The sequence below is a fragment of the Rattus norvegicus genome, chromosome 17, assembly GCF_036323735.1.
Source record: "Rattus norvegicus strain BN/NHsdMcwi chromosome 17, GRCr8, whole genome shotgun sequence".
NCBI lineage: Eukaryota > Metazoa > Chordata > Mammalia > Rodentia > Muridae > Rattus > Rattus norvegicus.
The window spans coordinates 1,650,359-1,669,154 of record NC_086035.1 but is presented as its reverse complement, the minus strand read 5'-3'; the positions used below and the strand labels follow the sequence as shown (position 1 = coordinate 1,669,154).

Sequence of the window (18,796 nt, the reverse complement as noted above, 5' to 3'; positions counted from 1 at the left end):
TGAAGCCATGCTAATAGTGCTCAGAGCTTCCCCATGAAAGTTAGGTACATGATCTGCTGCTGGATAACGGCATGATTAATGTGTATGATGCAATAAGGAAGCCCTAATTAGGAAACATCAGACAGCAGGCTTTTCCACATAGCCAAAGCCTTCCCATCTACCAGGATTCTGAAGTGCTGGTGAGTTAAGTTTTGTAGACTCAGGAGTAAAGCCAGCAATCTACAGAGTCATCCCAGCATCCCTTCTGAAAATCCCTGAATCGGAAGACATTGCTTTGAAAATATGATCTGCAGTAGACTAATAAACCAGCCTGCAGTATTTCAGCTAGTCTTCACGGTCAGCCCTGGTAAGAGCGAAAGAAACTCTCAGCCTGCTTTTGCGGGCAGTCCTACTGTCCAGTTTTTCATTCTTGTTCTTTTAAATAAACAATGAGCAAAAACAAAGACACACTTTTGAAGTGAATTTATACCCCCCCCTTCTTTGGGCCAATAAAAACATTTTAGCAAGCCAGAGTTTGGCAATAGATTGTTTTCTCTTTTTCCTTTCTTTTCTTTTTCTTTCTTTCTTTCTTTTTTTTTTTTTTTTTTTAGATCCAGGTACATGTAACCTAGATTGGTCAGACTCACTCCAGAGCTAAGAAGGACCAACTGATATTACTGCCTCTGCTCTCAAGAGAAGGGCTTAAAAGGGTTGTTTTTAATAACAGCACTTAATAAATGCATATCAAATTTATATCAAACTATTCTTTTTGCATTGGAAGAATATCCTGGACAGGAAAACTTAAGAAAATTTTATACGACTAGCATGTATATGTACATTTTAAGTGAAACATTATTTTTACTGTTTCATACATAAGTTTAAAAATACATCTATTGAGATATAAATGTGAATACCATCTATATAAATCCATACATATACATATATCAATGTACAAAACAATGGCATAAACTTTTTTAGACAAGTCTTTCTACATAGCTCAGGCTGGCCTTGGACTCATGGCCAACCTCCTGCCTCATCCTCCCAGAGATACCACTGTTTTTAGTAACTCTGGGTTAAAAAAGAAAAAAGTGCTTTCTTGCCCTCCAGCTAGAGGTTAAATTAAAGGCCACACTCTAGAATCCATGGTCAGGTGGGAAGAACAGCTGCCGCCAAGGTTTTTTTCAGCACTGTCAATCTCAACCAATCATTAACTGCTAGAAATGTCTTGAACCCGGGAGGTTAGTGTTTGTACAGGACTGTGTAGAACAGAGCACAAACTCTGAGCACTACTGACAGGCAGCACTCTTGTATTGGAAAGGAACGTGTTGATTATCGTTCTGAAGATTGGCCAACCAGTTTCAACCATTAGCTAGCATCCCACCAAATAAAAGGTTTATGTTTTCTCTTTAATTGTGTTGCTTATTTCCTTTAATATGCGTGAGTGTTCTGCTGCGTGTGTGTCTGTATACCATGTGTGTACCTGGTGCCTGAGGAGGTCTACTTTTTCCCTACAATTTTGCCTAGGACTTTTTCTTTTTTTTCTGACTCTCCTAAATTGTTTATTGGATATGAATTTTACAGATATTACATGTATTAGCGGTAATGGTGGAACTGAAGAGTATTGTGCCTTCTCTAGGCTGCATGGCAAGATCCACCAATAGTGTGGGAAAGGTCCAAGGCCACAGCTCTTGCAGCAGCAGATGTCAGCCCATGTATCTCTCAGTGCTTGTGGATTGGTTTGGTGATCCACTGGGTATCAGGATTTCTTCTGATAGCTCTGTGGAATAGACCAATGAAGATAACCTCAAAACATTCTTATGTGTACTCTTCACCAACCCAGTAGGGATTCAGGTCTCTCAAAAGCCCCACAATGACACCCAGCTCTCTCCTCAGCCACAGACTGAAGGCTTCAGGCAAATTTCAGCTGTTTAACACCATGATGGACAGGCTTGCCATAAGTTGTACCCTTAGGAACGTTTTGCAACCACCATGGCCGACACGGATCCTGTAAATTGTATAACCTTGCTTGACCTTGTATCCCAGTCTTTGCGCTTTATCAGGCCAGGTGGGGGCGGGGAGGGGACGGAGGATGGCACCCTGAGCAGCACAGAGAGCTGGCGGTATTGCCAGCAGTGGACCTCAGAAGAAAGCACATCACGTTGGACTGCTTCTTCCTCCATAACTCTTGGATGTATTTGTATGCACTCATCTTGGCTCACCTGATGACTGCTGCCAGAGGAAAGGCAGAAGCCTTTCTCCCACAGTCCCTTTTGTCAGACCTTTTATTTCTTAAAGAGGTCTACCAATTTAAGGCCTGGTACAAAACACAAGAAATGTCAGACTGCTGCCCTTCAAGTAATCAAGTTCATATTTTAGGTCTAATCTCAATCTCTCTCCTCCAATTTCAACATGGGGCAGCATCTTAGGGTTTCTGAGGTAGTCCATTTGTTCCTAGAGCAAAGGGTAGGAACATATGTTAAAGGCATATGTTGCTTTACTGTGTGGCTGAGAATAAAGCCCCCATGTGAACCTCTGTAAGGACAGCAGCATTTACTTCCAAATAATAAATATTGTTTATATTATTATATATTATATTATTAAATATATAACAATATATTGATTTACATATTATAATATTATTATAAATAAATATTATTTCTTTATTATTGCACCAGTGCCCACACTAAAAATTGTTATAGCAGCTCAGGCCACACTTTTAATACCAGAATTTAAGAGGAAAAGGCAGGTGGATTTCCTAGAGTTCCAGGTCAGCCAGGGTTACATAAGACACCATCTCAAATAAATTAATCAAATAAATAAAATACGACTATGTTTTTAAATGAAAGAACAAGTTCAAATTAATTTGATTTATTAAAGTCACTATGAAGTGATGCAATCAAATATTTCTGGATCCATTTGTTATTGTTGTTTGTTTGTTAGGCCATTTTGTTTTGCTCTGGGAAAATCTTCATGTTCTCTACAGAGCTCAGGAATTGGGGAGCTTTAGGCAAGCACAATCTGAAGCTCAAAGCACTCTGTTCCACTCACCAGTTGCTGTCTCTTATGAGCATGCCCACCCTTGGATTACGGCAGGGAGTAAGACAGAAGTGTGTGACAGGAGAGGGCGGAGCTCTGAAGTGAAAACTACAGAGCCAAGGGCTAGCCTGTAACAACTACCTTCGTCCTCCGGGGTGAATGGGCGGCAAGCAGGGCTCTCGATGTTCATATGACTCATATTCTCTCTGTGATACGAAGAAACTAAAGGCCAGCAAAAGACCTCTAGAAAGCGGTTCAGTGAGGAGAAGGATTAGTTTGGACCCACGCCCTCAACAAACAGTTAAGAGTGCTTTGTACACTGCTGCATGTTTCCCCAGAGCTCTGAGCTCCCACATGATGGTGTCCTAAAGAAACTCTGCCTACCCTCGCCTGGGGACACTCTACACTCTGCGTGTTTTTATCCCCTTCCCTCCCCCCTCTTTTAGATTTATTTTATGTGTATAACTACTTTGCCTGTATGTATGTCTATGTGCCACGTGCACGCCTGGGTGCCTACAGAGACTTGGAACCAGAGTTATAGACGGTTGTTCATTGGTTGTTCATTGGTTGTGCGGGTGCTAGAAATTGAATCCTGGTCCTCTGGAAGAGCTGAGTCATCAGTCTAGATCTGCGGATGAGTCCCATGGATTCACACACACACACACACACACACACACACACACACACACACACATTTAAACTAAATTTAAAACCTCACATATGATGTCTTTGAAGAAATATAGATATAGACATAGACTAAAACTTTTTAAAAGAGATGTGAAAGGGACAAGATGTCTTCACTCTATGTCCCAGTACTCTTCAGGAGGCGTTTACTCTGGCTTTACCCCACCCCCACCCTATGTTTCTTTGCCACGTTCAGCTATAAATCATCAGGGTGGGGGGAACAGTGTCTGGTTCACAATCACAGTCCTTCCTGTATCTGGGTGATCAATCACATCAGATTTCAGGTATATTTCTAGACTATGAAGAGTTATTAAAGGTTTTCAAGGTGGTGGTGGGACATGCTCCTCCTGTCTCTGGTTCTCCCAGCCTTAATGTCTTTACATTTTTTAGTTCTGATTAAATACATATTGTTGGTATTCTGTCTAAGCCCCACCCCCACAGCTACCTGGGAATAGCCAGTATGCTCCGCCGCACAGTTGCCTGGCAACAGCCAGCTGTGCCTGACATTATAAAAGGGGCTGCTTGCTCTCTCCTACCCTCTCTTACTTCTCTCTTACTCTTTGTTCTTTGCTGCTCTTGCCCCCTTCTCATGCCCCCACGTGCCCATGGCCGACCGCCTTTCCACTCTTCTACTCTTCTCTCATTAAACCTCTCCACGTGGAACCATGGTGGCTGGGTGTGTTCTGTTGGGGGAGATTCGAAACTGTGGGAGTCTTCAATTCATCATGAAATGCAACTTGAAAAAGGAAACTGGAAAAGGTAAGAGTGGCTAAGGGGGAGGGGGCTGGAATCTTTTGACCTTTGCAGGTACCAGGCACCCACAGGGTGTACAGACATACATATAGGCAGGACACTCATGCACATAACATCAAATAACATTTTTTAAAAGGTTTTAAAATAAATTAACAAAAAATAATCTTTTTTTTAAAAAAGTCTTAAAAGAAATTTTGGAAGGGGACGAGTGAATCAGTTTATAGAGTAACTTCCATGTTACCTCATGTTTATTAATCATTTGACAAATTTATATATAATGTATTTTTAGCACATCCGTCTCCTCTCTCTTTCCCTCCTGCTCCCTCTGACATCTCCTTCCAACATAGCCTCCTTTTTTCTTGTCTTTTAAAAAGGTTCCTTCCCCATTCCCATCCCCACCCCCACAACACCGGGTTGGCAGGTGGCAGGTGAGGCCACGTCCATTGCACCCTTAAAAATCCCAGACTCAGGGCTGGAGAGATGCCCAGCGGTTAAGAGTGCTGACTGTTCTTCCAGAGGTCCTGAATTCAAATCACAGCAACCACATGGTGGCTCACAACCGTCCATAATGAGATCTGATGCCCTCTTCTGGTGTGTCTGAGAACAGCTACAGTGTACTTATATATAATTAATAGATCTTTAAAAAGAAAAAAAGAATCTCAGACTCTACATCTGGAGAGATAGCTCGGTGGTTAAGAGCACTATTTGCTCTTCTAGATGACCCAAGTTCAGTTCCCAACACCCACATAGTGACTCACAGTCATCTGTTAACTCCAGTTTAGGGGTCTGGTGCCCTCTTCTGGCCTTAGTGGACCCCAGGCAGACCTGTCATGTACAGACACCCATTCAGGCCAGTACCCACACACATAAAATAACACAAGAAAATAAATACAGAGAGGAAAAAAGGTATTAATACCCTTCGGCCATATCGTGTCTGTCATCTCACCTTATGGCCTTTCTCTTAGGTTGGTGAGGTAGTGCTGCCTTCTGGGCAGCATGTTGCTTTCCTGAATGAATAGACAACCGAGAAGGTAAGGGGGTCTCTGACAATCGCATGCTTCCTCCAAGTAGGAAAAAAAAGCAGCCATGTCATAAGCTGGGCTTCAGCTTCTTCTTGGCCACTGGGCCCAAGTGAAGACACCATGGCCTTGTGCAGCTTCAAGGGAGCTGTGAGTAAAAACTGTTTAGCCAAGCACACAGGTCTCCGAAGTGGGATGGCTCCACTGTTTTTCAACTTTTCCATGAGGGAAAGAAGAAACGTGCAGTAAGACCCAACTAATTGTAGAATTTGAATATTGGCTTTTCCCAGACTAGCATCATAAGCTCTACACCATCTTGCAAAGCTGGGTAAAAGCCTCACCTCACCTCCCGTCAGCCGTGCAATCACAAGGGTCAGTTCCCAGCACTGCTCTGCTGCCCTGTAGCCAGCTCTGTGGAGCTTGGTGTTGCATGCTGTGTAGAAACGTGATGCCACATCCAGTGTGTACTGCATGTGTGCACCAGACATGGTCATCACTGCTATAAATAAACTTTGTGTCGTGTGGTGTTGCCCAACTGTTGCCAACTAGGCCAAGTCACAGTGTTGGGCAGGTGAGGTGGCTCAAAGGTATTTCTTATTTTAATGATGTCTTCCTTTTGTGTAGGCTTGTTGTGCTGTAATTGCATAATAGGTTAAGGGGTAGCTTTACTGTCTCGTTGCACAAAAATAATGGTTCTGTTTGGAAGAACAGAAGGCTACAGGAATGTAGATGTTTTAAGCAAAATAATACCCCTCCTTGAAGACATACATACTGTAATCTCTGGGTCCTGTGATTTTTTTTTTTAAACTGCACTGGCTAGTTTTATGTCAACTTGACACAAGCTAAACACCTCTTGTAAGTCATTTTCTTAATTAGCGATTGACAGGGGAGGGCCCAGCTCATTTCGGGTTGTGCTTTCCCTGGGCTGGTGGTCCAGGTTTCTATGAGAAAGCAGGCTGAGCAAGCCATGGGGAGGAATCAGTAAGCAGCACCCCTCCATGGCCTCTGCATCAGCTCCTGCTCCAGGTTCCTGCCCTGTTTTAGTTCCTTGGACGATGAACAGTGAGTGATATGGAAGTGTAAGGCCAATAAAAACCTTTCCTTTCCAACTTGCTTTTTGGTCATGGTGTTTCATCAAAGAAATAGAAACCCTAAAACACAGTTACCTTCCATGGAAAAACTACTTTGCTGATCTGGTAAATCAAAGGTTTGAAGATGGGGAGGATTATCCTGGATTGTCTGGCTGACCCTAATGTAACCACAGAGGTCCTCGTGAGGTGGGGAAGGAGGAGACTAAGGATATGTGATGTTGGGAGAAGTCAAAGAAACACAGGTCCATGAGCCAAGGAGAACAGATGTCTGGAAAGGCAAATGCTCAGACTCCCTTCTAGAAGGATCACAGTTCTGTCAACCATCTTGACTTTAGCCCAGTGAAACCTATCTTGGATTTCTGACCTTCAGGATTGCAGGAAAGTTTGTATCATTTTAACCTACCATCTCCATAAATTAATTCCAGCAGCAATACGCCACTGATAATAGAAACTGGCATCCTCACAGGAGACTTGCTGAGGACTTCAGCAATAAGAGAAGGAAGCCAGAAGGAAGCAGTGCCTCCCCCCAAAGTCTGTAATCTCACTTCTTAAAAATTACACTTATTTATCTGGGGATGAGGGTACATTCCTGCTACAGTGTGGAAGTCAGAGAAAAACTTCTTTGTGACATGTGGGTTTCCAGAGACCACACTATGGTTGTCCAGCTCAGCAGTGGGTGCCTTGACATGTGGAGTCATCTTGCGGGCCCCCAATTTCACATTTTCTGAGTGGTGACAAATCTTGGGTGTCACCTGGCTACATCTGGAATCAACTACAAACCAAGTACTCCTATGAGGACTTTTCTCAATCTGATTATTTGAAGCAGGAAGGCCCACCTTAAATTTGGGTCTTACTTCTGGTGGCAGCCCATAAAGACACGGAAGAATCTTTGCTCTTTGCCTGTTTGCCACCACTCTTACTGGAAAGTTCATGTATCCTGTTACTGCTGCCAGCGTTAAATCCAACATCTTCAGTATTCCAATACAGACTGAAGACCAGCAGCTCTCCTGGAATCTTCCAGATCTTCAAAGCCATATTTGGACTTCTGAGACATCCAGCCTCGAGGACTAAACAATTATTGATTCTCGGTCCCTCAGATGTGAGACAGCCATTGTTGGACTACATGGACCACATCCTGTAAGCAAATCTAATAAATCTCCTTCTCAGCTCACACATGCACACACACACACACACACACACACACACACACACACACACACACACACACACAGAGTCAGCCCGCTCCTTTAGAGCCCTGACTAATTATACTGTGTGATTTCAGTTACCTCTGGCCAAATGGGGTCTGAACAAATTAAGCAGGAAATTGTGCGAGTGAATGTGCTCTCAGTTTTAAAGTGCACATTCTTCTGTAGTATTGATGCAAAAACCGCACCTTTTCATCTTAAAGGGGATAAGAGATAGTTTATTCTGGAGTCATTTTCACATGACCATGGCCTGGAAACACAAATTTAGGCTACTTGAAGTTCCATGTCCCAAAGGAGAAGTGGCTTCAGGAAGTTTTTAGAGTTTTCCAGAACAAGTCAAGTTAAAAATATATTGGTGGGTACATCACAGCAAGGGGCAGGTACATGGAGGTGGAGAAAGCTTCCTACAGGCTCAAGGTGTTACCTGATGGCATTCTCAGATTTTGGAGGTAAAAGTTAGTTGTCCACTAAGTCAATAGAGTCTAAAGGCTTTTGTCTATTGTCACAAGATATTAACTCTGATGGGAGGTGGGTGAGGAGTGGCTGTTGTGGAGGGTCAGAACTTAGCCCGAGGTGAGTAATTAGCCTCTGGACAGGCAACCTTCCATCTCTTCACAGTACTGAAGCCCTAACCAGCCAACCGGTCTCTGTGCCCTCTTTCCAGGGGTTGTCCCCACGCACAGTAGCATGACAGAGTGTCCCAACATTCTGCTCCATCCTGCCTAGAACATGAATCATTCCCCGGTCCAGTGTATTCACACTGCATGTGTTGCCAGCCCTTGAGTCTCTCAGCAGCTGTGCCAGATGTTGGACTGACCGTCTCCATGTCACATTGCTCATTTCCAAGTATCCGCTCTTTAGCAGCCTCTCGGTAGCAGCCGAAGAGCGCAAGCGTCTCAGCCGCGGCCCTGTCATCCCAGGACATCATTGTAATCAGCTGATTGTATTGTTGGCTCCTGTTGCCGTTCTCTAACTGCCCGACTTATACATTAAACTTCATCAGAGGTTTGTACAAATGGGAAAACATAGGATAGAGTGTGGTACTGCCCACAACTTTAGTCACCCGCTAAAAATCCTCAGGAGGGTTCTCCAAGGATAACAACCGAGCAGCTTCTCATGGGTTGGTTGTTTTATCTCGTATCAGCAAAAGCTTGTCGGGAAACACAGTGAACATTCAACCCTAGCCCCTTGTTCAGGCACTTGAGCATTTGAGGCCTGAGGTCATTGTTTTTCCCAAAACTAATGTACAGGAGTTTGGTCCCTTTGTGGCATAGCCCACTGATCTCTGTTCAGCGTCTACATAGGGTGACCTCAGCTAAATTACTACTTGAGATAAACAGCAAATGATGTTCAACGTCTTTTATGACTGTCCTAGTAGCAAATTCCAGTGGCTTAAAGCCATCCAAATGTGGCTGGCAGCACTGTTTGTCAGACGTCCCACCGGAGCTCTCTCTAATGAAAATATCTGGCAGGAATATGTTCCTTCAGAGGAGCCTAAAGGAAACTGTGTTTCCTTTCGCATCCCAGCATTCCTTTCCTGGGGAGGGCCTTATCTTTAACTCTGACAATGTGAATACACAGGGCCAACCCAAGAAGGACCGTAACAGTGGCGTATGCAAAATTCCGTTTGTCGTTTGGGGAATCATGTTCTCTGTCTGCTCAGGCATCGGATGGGTTTACACGTTTATTATTTGTTATGCCTGGAATCAAACTCAGGGGCCATCTGCATGCTGGGCTAACCCTTAACCACTGAGCTATTGCTGGGGTAACACTTAACCACTGTGCTCTGTTCCCAACTTTACAACATGGACTTCTTTGAGCACTTTCCTGCCTATCACAGCGTGTCACAAATGTCAAGTGTAATATACTGATACAGAAAAGGGGGAGGGGTCATTGCTCTTCTAACACTCAAATTTAACTGGACATACTAGAATTTAACAAGTCTCATTTTAGGATTTGTGGATAGGGATATTTTCTTCTGACATAACTTTTGCATATAATATTTAACAATAAAAAGTGAGGATGTGTTCAAATAAATTATGTTGCTTTGGTAGAAATGGACATTAGTTTCTAGGAAAAGAATTAATTGCATCTTTACTTGTGTGCATGTGTATGTGGTATGTACACATGTCTGTATGTGAGTATGTCTCTGTGTGTATATGTTTGTATTTCTGTGTTTCTGTGTGTATGTCTGTGTATGTCTGTTAGTGTATCTATGTGTGTGTGTGTGTCCGTGGGTGTCAGTACATATATGTGTTAGCCTGTGTATGTGTGTCTGCCTCTGTGTATGTGTGTTTCTGTGTGTGAGTATGTCTGTTAGTTTATCTATGTGTGTGTCTGTATATGTGTGTGTGTGTCTGTGGTGTGTGTACATATGTGTGTTAGTCTGTGTATGTGTGTGTGTCTGTGTATGAGTGTGTGTGACATTGTGCAAGTCAAGGTCAGAGGACAGCTTGAAGGTGTCAATTTTCTCTCTCCTTCCACCATGCAGATCTCAGGGATTCAAATCAAGTGATCTGTCTTGCAATAACCACCTCTTCCTGCTGGGCCCTTCATCATCCCCCAGACAATAAGCCTAATTTTCTTTCAGTGAAAGGCTATTAAAAATTTCTATACAATTAGTTGTCAATGTGAACTCTAAGAATGGCTGAACAGCAGTAAGAGAAAAAAAAAAAAGAAAACCACAATGCTGGATCTTCAAACATTTCCAACTTCCCCAAATGCCAAGAGGCTCCATCTCTCCACCAGCCCATTAATAAACCTTTCTTCAAAAGTGTGGATCTAAACAGGGCTTAGATTTCCTGTTCTTGGTTATTGGGTGTGTAGAATGTTTTACTTTTTTACCAAACACTCCTGAAAACAGGGACAGTTAGGGGTGTGGGGCTATGAGCCAGAAGGGGTTCAAAATTGATGTCCCCTTGCCTGGTGGAGCCTACTAGGCCCTGGCTTCCACCTAGGTTTGCTTCTGAAGGCTTTCCTGGAAAAGCCATTGCTTCAGGGTCATGTCTTGTTTTGCTTGACTCTTCTCTTGTCTGGAGGCAAGTAAGTATCTCTTCTATTACCATCAAAGGACAAGCCTATCAAAGAAGTGCATGCCTTTAATCCCAGCACTTTCCAAGATCAAGGTCATTCCTAGCTATATAGTGAGTTAACAGGTCAGTCTGGGATACATAAGACCCATCCTCCAAGGAAATTTTTTTACCACTATGTAAGTGATATAATTCAGGATAGGGGAAGTTGTTCATTTGGGGATTTAAAGTTTGTTTGAAGGTGTTCGTTTGTTTGTTTGTTTGTAGCTGGACTAGAGTTCAGTACTACCAAACTGTCATTGAATTCACAGAGATCTACCTGCCTCTTTTTTGAAAGTTTTTGTATTTTGAGACAAAGTCTCATGTATCCCAAACTGACCTTGAACTTATAAAAAATAGCTCATGCTTGCCTCAAACTCAAAATCCTTTTGCCTCAGTCTCCTGAGTGCTAAAATTACAGGCTTTTACTACCAACCTGGTTTGTATTGTACATGGATCAAACCCAGATCTTTACCTATCAATCCTCAATCCTGTAAGTGGTATAATTATTGTTTCCTTCCAATTTTTGTTTTAAAAAAGAAAAAGAAGCTTTAAATAGATTGCTCTGGTATTTAAAAAAAATTACTGAAAACAGTCACAAAGCCGACAGGATGGCTGCCTTTTGAATATCACAATGAAGCTTTGTTTATGAAGGCCTTCTAAAGGCCATTTATCCTGTGGGAATAGGAAGTTTCTGTTCACTTTCTATTACTGTTACAAAAGACATGAAGTTCGATATTTTCTAAAGAAAGAGATTTATACAGCCCAGTGTTTGGGAGAGTCCACAAAGAGTCTCTTGATGTTTTACAACACCCAAGATAACACACCCAAGTCTCCCAAGTCAGCCTGTATGAATTATTCTACGGATGAGATTCTTCACAGATCTTTCCTCTCCTGAGACTGTAAATGTTCAAATACATTAAGGGCTGGTTCACATCCTGGTTGCCCTCCATTATTCTCTTCCATACCGTCTTCCCTGGCCTCTCTTTCTTACTCTACCCAACTCTGCCCTTGAGACAGAGAGCCCTGGGCTTTTGTATTCAGCCTCACAGCTTGTGTTTGTTGGTAAATTGAAGTGTTTTCCTACCCATCTGGTGGAAAATGACCTGGAGATTAGTTTACATAACATGCCACTGCCACGCCACAGTAATTGGTTGATGTTGAGGGGAGTTGTTCTGAGAGGCACCTCCTTCTCTGCTTTTACCTCCCCTCTTCCTCCTCCTTTCCTTCCCCTTCTTATGTATGTATGTGTGTGAGTACAGGCTCATATACATGTATGAAGGTAAGACAAAAACTTAGGGTCCCTTGGGATCAAACTCAGGTCATCAGACTTGATCATTGAGTGCCTTTACCCTCCATGCCATGTTGCCTACTCCATCTCTTAAATCTACTATATGAGGACAAAAGCCTGAATTCTAGAGGCACCATCTTCAGAGGATCAGTGGAGCTAGCCTTGGGATGAAGTCAAGACTGTGGAAGCGGCTCTACGAACTGGAGAGAAAGCACCAGACACAGGGTTCGGTTGCAGACCCACTCTTGAGATAACCTTGCTTCTGAACCTTTCAGTTCTGGGAACCACATGAACTCTTGGACTGATTAATCTGTTTGTATCAGGCTCTTGGTTACTCTCACCAGAGCTTCCTTGAAGATCCACGTGCCTGTGTTACTCATTCAACCCCCAGCAGTGTCTCCTGGGTGGTTCTTCATCTTCCTGTATATCATTTAACCCCTACTAATGTTTCCTGGGAAGTTCTGAGTCTTTGTATTGTTTGGTCAAAGAGAAATTATCTTTGCTTCTCTGCTACCTTGATCAGTTTCTGGCTTTGTCAAGACTCAATCAGAATAACTGTTGCCTGAGTTATTTAAAAGAAAACATGAAAAGTTTTTTTAAGTAATGAAGTCAAGACTACTTTCCTACCTTCTGCAGAGCCTTGTACCACTAAAATATCAAGGCTTGGTTACCTTTCCTGGCTCCCCTCTCTTTTTACTTGGAGTCATACGAATCTGTTAATATCCCAACCCTCCCGACCTCAGCCCCTGCCTCCTTTCTCTGGAAATAGGCCTGGCAGGTTAGCCAGGCTGGCAAGCTGGGTTTGACAGAATGTTACATAAGAACGCTCACGTGAACAAGATGCACATAATTGCAACCTTAGAATTCAAAACTGCTGTGGAAGCCCAGAATTAAACTTAGAAATTGATGGGCCTCATCCTCTGGCAGCCTCATTTTAAAGCCCAGTCTGACAGATAGGAAAGTGGTTTTTCTGGTAGATCCAAGGACCTGTGACTTCATCTCCTCCAAATAACTAGGCATAGGGGCAGAGGAGCGCTTTAAAACCGTCCTTCCAGGGGTTGGGGATTTAGCTCAGTGGTAGAGCGCTTGCTAGCAAGCACAAGGCCCTGGGTTCAGTCCCCAGCTCCAAAAAAAAAGAAAAGAAAAAAAAACAAAAAACAAAAAAACCATCCTTCCGATGAACGTGTATGGTCTCTGTACCCTCTCGACTGGCATCTACAGCCTCTGCAACCTGTCAAGTGCACCCATCCTGTTTGAACAACTCTTGGGCATAGGCAGGCCAGGTTCTTTACTGTGCTTCTTCATTTCTTGCACAGTGGGAACTCAAAACTTCTGTGGGAAGAACAAGCCCAGGGAATAAATTTGTGTTTAGCACAGTCGCACACCCTGGAAGAAGCCAGAACTGTTTTCAAACTGACTGGAGTAGATAAAGAGTTCGATAGTTTGCAATGGAATTAGGTAATTCCGAAGAACCAAAGCAAGAGATCTGTCTACTTTAAGTCCTAGATAAAGTCAGTATTGACTACTCCTGTGGATCTTTCACTACCGAGATTCTTGCTCACCCATGTCTATTTCTGCTCTGTAATGGGAATAGCATAGAAGTCCATCAATGGATGAGTACCCAATGGAAACATGGTTCGTATGCACAATGGAATATTATCCAGCTATGAAAAGGAAATGAAATTATGAAACTTGTAGGTAAATAGATGGAGTTGGAAACAGTCAACTCTGAGTGAGGTCACAGATCGGGAAAGGCAAAGACCACCTGTTCCTTCTCATATGTGGATGTTATCGTTGAGTCATTAGCTACGTGTGTTTACACTGGAGTACTGATAGAAATCAGGAAACCAGTAAGGCACCATGGGAGGCAGTGAAGAATGGGGGAGAGATGGTATGAAGGGGGAAAGAGGAATAATGGAATAAGGAGATTATGGGGTTGGAAGGGAATTTGGGAAGGGATAATTAGCATTGAAGAGCTATGAGTGTGCCATACGGAAACCTACCATTGCTGAAGTTACACACACACACACACACACACACACACACACTCCACACTCACACACATACACACACACACACACACACACACACACACACACACACACACACACACGGCTTAAATCGAGTCAACCTAAATGGGTAGACAATGCTTTCCCCAGATACCATAGATTTGTGAATAAAAAGTCCAGTGCCAAGAATGGGTTCTGTTTCTTTAAGTTGTTGTCTAGTAGAGTCCCACAGATCTCCCTAAACACGGCAGGCTATCTACACTGCTCTTGGTTTCTCTCCAGAACTTGATACTAAGACCTTACTGCTTGAAGACACCACATACATGAGTGATAGAACTTGTAGATGTTGAGCTGGTACCAATCTGGAAGTTTCATCCCTGTTGTCTAGCTTTCATAGTGATGAATGAGCTATGCTCTCTACCAGGGAACAAAAGGTTTTTGTGTAACCCTGTAAGATACAATAACTGTCCTGGTGAGATGTGCCCAGTGGTGTGAGAGTGATGCAAGTATTATGGGAGTGGTCAACCACTTTCTGATTGAATTTTAAGGCTACACAAAAGGGAGCTTGTGTGTGATACTATGAACTGGGCCAAAAATCTATAGCTGCTTAAACCATAGGGGAGAACCTAACACCATCATTCTGCTATGCAGACAGAGCAATAAATTGTCCCATAAGTTGTTATCCTTATACCCATAGTTTAGGGGTACCCTGAAACCTTCATCAGAGAAGCTTCTTTTTGCAGTAGGTGGAGACTAATACAAGAACCCACAATGGGTCAACATGCAGAGAGTAAGGGACTGTGTAGTACTTAGCTCCATGCAGGACATTCATGTAACCCTTCTTTCCAAAAGGCTCAGAGGTCATTAGAAAAGAGGGGAGTGGAAAGGTCCTAAAAGCAGTAGTAGTAGACATTTGCATCCAAACAATGTTTATTTGCCAGACGTGACAGCACTGTTGCACATGTGAACTTGTTGCAAGATCTGCATAAAACCTACCTACACAGCCAGTCAAAGCACCACCATGGATGGAGGAGGGGCTCATGTAGTGCTACCCTAATCTAAACAGCTATTGACAGTTGGTAGCATCTGAGAAAGAATAAGGGGTCAGTTTTCTCCAGGAATGTGGTCCTAGAGAAGCTACCCAAACGTGTGCAGAGGCACCACTAAATGAACTCAGTGGGTATAAAAAACAAGACGAAACAAAACCAACAACAACCAAACAAAAACAGGGTGAATTTGGGGAAAGAAAAGCAAAGCTTAGTTGGGGATAGGGGAAGAATCAGAGGTGAGGGAATTGGGGGGAAGATTTGATCTAAGCACATTATATGCATGCATGAATTTTAAATATTTTAACGTATAAACGAAATAAAAGTCTCTTAAAAACAAATAAAAAATTGCTATTGATCCTTAAAAAAATACCGAGTAATATTTCAGTAGGCCACGCCATATAAATACGACGTGTATTTCAGATGGGAACTGCTGTGTACTTCCCTGGACCTACTTCATATGGAACGAATGTAGCTCATAATTTATGTGTGAGTTGCCACTACTCCGTGTTAAAAATGGAGTGAGGGAGTTAGCGTCAACCTAGACTTTACATCTGGTCCGTTGACCTCTTTCCTACCGGCCACCTGAGGTAGCTTAGAGATACAATGTTACCATTTAAACATGAAACACCCACAGCCTCTGTTTATTTTTCTCCCCCTCGATTCATGAAACACCCACAGGTTAAAGCAGACACCCACACGAAGAAGTGGGGTTTATGACTTGTGTCTTACAGATCTGTTAACAAGCTTGTTCTTTTTTTTTTTTTCTTAAGTTGATACCCGATGTTCTCACCAACATTTAATCCTCAAGTGGTACTGTTCCGGGTTGAAGCCGAGGTAAGGGGCTACAGCAGAGAGACACAGCAAGTTATTCTTTTTCTTTTTTTTTTTTTTCTTTTTTCTTTTTTTTTCGGAGCTGGGGACCGAACCCAGGGCCTTGTGCTTGCTAGGCAAGCGCTCTACCACTGAGCTAAATCCCCAACCCCAGCAAGTTATTCTTAAAGAGTAACGACCTGCTCCACAGGGTCATTGTAGAGTTTAATTTTGAAAGGTGAATCTGAAATAGTTCACATCTCTGTAGCATATGACTATATCCAAAGTTTAATAAAGTTTTCCTGTTTCCCAACTGAAAATGTTTAAAGAAACAAAATTCAAGCATTCACGTAGCAGAGGGGCTACGGTGAATCTCCATATTGCCTAAGACGTTCCCATTTTTCTTCCAACAACACAGAGATCTTGTCTTCCAAGCGTGGTAGACTGAGTCACAGATCACAAGTTGATCCAATTTAATGCCTCTGTGGGAACTGCTCTGTGCAAATGGAATATTCTTCTGAAAAGTACAAGCTGCTGTCTGTATTCAGTGGTACTGCTATACTCTGGGGTCTTGAATCTTGACAAAGGACTGAGGCTTAGTCCCCAGAGTAGTGCTATTGGGAGGTGGCAGTGGAATCTTTAAGAGGTCTTTAGGTCACTGAGGTATGTCTCTGAAAGGGATTGTGGGACGCCAACACCTTGTATCAGCAAAGATACACTTACATCATTAAATTCTACTAATACATTACCAGTAACCTAAAACAGAAAATGACAACAGTAATCAGAATATGCTCTTAAGTTAAAACATTTAGGGTAAACATGGAAATAATAAGTGAATGAAATAAAAGGAGAGGCAATGAAAGCAGGAAATAAAGGATAATGAGACTGAATAAAGGGGGGTGAGGGGAGTGGAGGAGAATCCTATAAACAGGAAAAGAGCAAACAATTGGAGCAAAGACATCAAAAAGAAAGTTTCCCCAATAGTGAGAAAATTGTGACCGGTATCACATAAATGTCCAAAAGAGAACGAATCAAGATATAACGATCCATAGGCTGTATTTTAAAATAATCAGCAAGGTGAATCAAAATATTACTGAAAGTATAGTAAAAAAAAAAATAATAAAGATAAACACAAGAAACCAAAACGGACTAAAAGAGGTTAAAGCAGAGAAAATATTGCTCAGTGATGAAAAGGTCATAATTAGACAAACAATGAATGAAAAGGTCACAGCATGAAAGCTTTTAAAAAATATAGTGGGCTGAAGGCCTGGTGTGGTGGTGCACACCTTTAATCCCAGCACCCTGGAGGCAGAGGAGGTGAGTCTCTGGGTCAAGGTCAGCCTGGTCTACCATAGTGAGCTGCAGGACAGCCAGGGCTACACAGAGACACCCTGACTCTAGAAACAAAACAAAATAACAAATGTATATTTTTATATATTAGTATGAAATATATAATATATACACATATATGTGGGTACATGTATACATATTTTAGTACATGTACTATATATTTATATGTAATATATAAATATACACATATATATGTACTAAAAGTAGAGTAAAAAGAAAAACAGGAATCACGAGGGGCAAATGTAAAAGGAAGACAAGGTGTTGGTGGGGCAACTGCTTTTAGTCCCACTAGAGCCTGGAACTTGTCTGGTATATGTAGTGGCCGAATACTGTCCAGCTCTTGGGTTTTCGTCTTTCCTGTAGTTCACACTGGTGCTGGGCTAATACTGGAGAGAGATTCCAGGACCTGTGCTGTTAGTAGCTTCTCACCTTTGCTTAGCAGGGGTCCTCTGCTTGGCACCCTCGGCTTTGTGGTCTGGAGACTGTGTGAGTTTCCCTACCCTCCTCAGCTTCCTCAGTGTGCTTTGGAGGGCCCTGAGAGGTGTCCCTTAAGTGCACTGGGACTAGAAGAATCAACCACAAGCCTGAATGAAGTCTGAATAGGTGTCTCTGTCTTCATACTTTCAAAAGCCACAAAGCATCAGCCACCCTGCTGGAAGGATGTGGCTATTACTATCCAGTGGTGAACCTTAAAGCAGATAGAAGCCTCCAGAGGTTGGTGAGTCTACCCACTGACCTCAGGCTCAAAGCTGTGAAACCAGAGTTCTTCTGTTGATGAACTCTGCTCCTAGGCACTGACCATGGGGCTAACTTACCCTATTCTCTTCACTGCCTAAAGCAAACCTCCTACTGCCTGTCCTTTCTGGCTTGTCAGTATCCAGCCTTCCCACTCTCTGCAATTGCTCTCAGGGCTAACTCTCACCATGGGACTATGGCTCGTTGAATTTAGGCTCTTTGCCTTATGGCTGTTCCTTGTTCTTAGGTCCTTAGGGTAGCTCAGTCCTAAATAATATTTCCTTCCAAAACCCTCCTTTCTCTCCTATCTCAGGCCCCATCTGGTATTTGTCATTATTTTTTGGTTGAATAGTAACTTTAGTTAGATCAATGTGCTTTGAAACATTTTCATGCACAGCTTAGAACAGACATGTAGGAGACAGTATGTTTCTTTTCTTGTTTACTATTTCGTTTTTCCAGGAGTCTATATTTTATTTGTGCTGGAATCCATTTTGTCTTTCCTGGAGTCCATTTTGTTTACTCTGTAGTTTGAGGAAGTGTGTGTGTGTGTGTGTGTGTGTGTGTGTGTGTGTGTGTGTGTGTAGCACTGGCTGTCCTGGAGCTCACTAGACCAGGCTGGCTTCTATCTCAGAGAAAAATAGTCCTTCTGCCTCTTGTCAATCCCTCCCTCATCCCGCCCTGTGCTCCTTTCTGACTACCAAGTTATCACTGTTACCT

General features: G+C 42.7%; 1 long non-coding RNA gene across 1 annotated transcript in view; it reads right to left on the bottom strand.

Annotated features, from left to right (window-relative positions):
• Positions 1–18,796, bottom strand: part of LOC134482656 (uncharacterized) — a 61,882-nt gene that overhangs the window by 15,793 nt on the left and 27,293 nt on the right. The window lies entirely within an intron of this gene.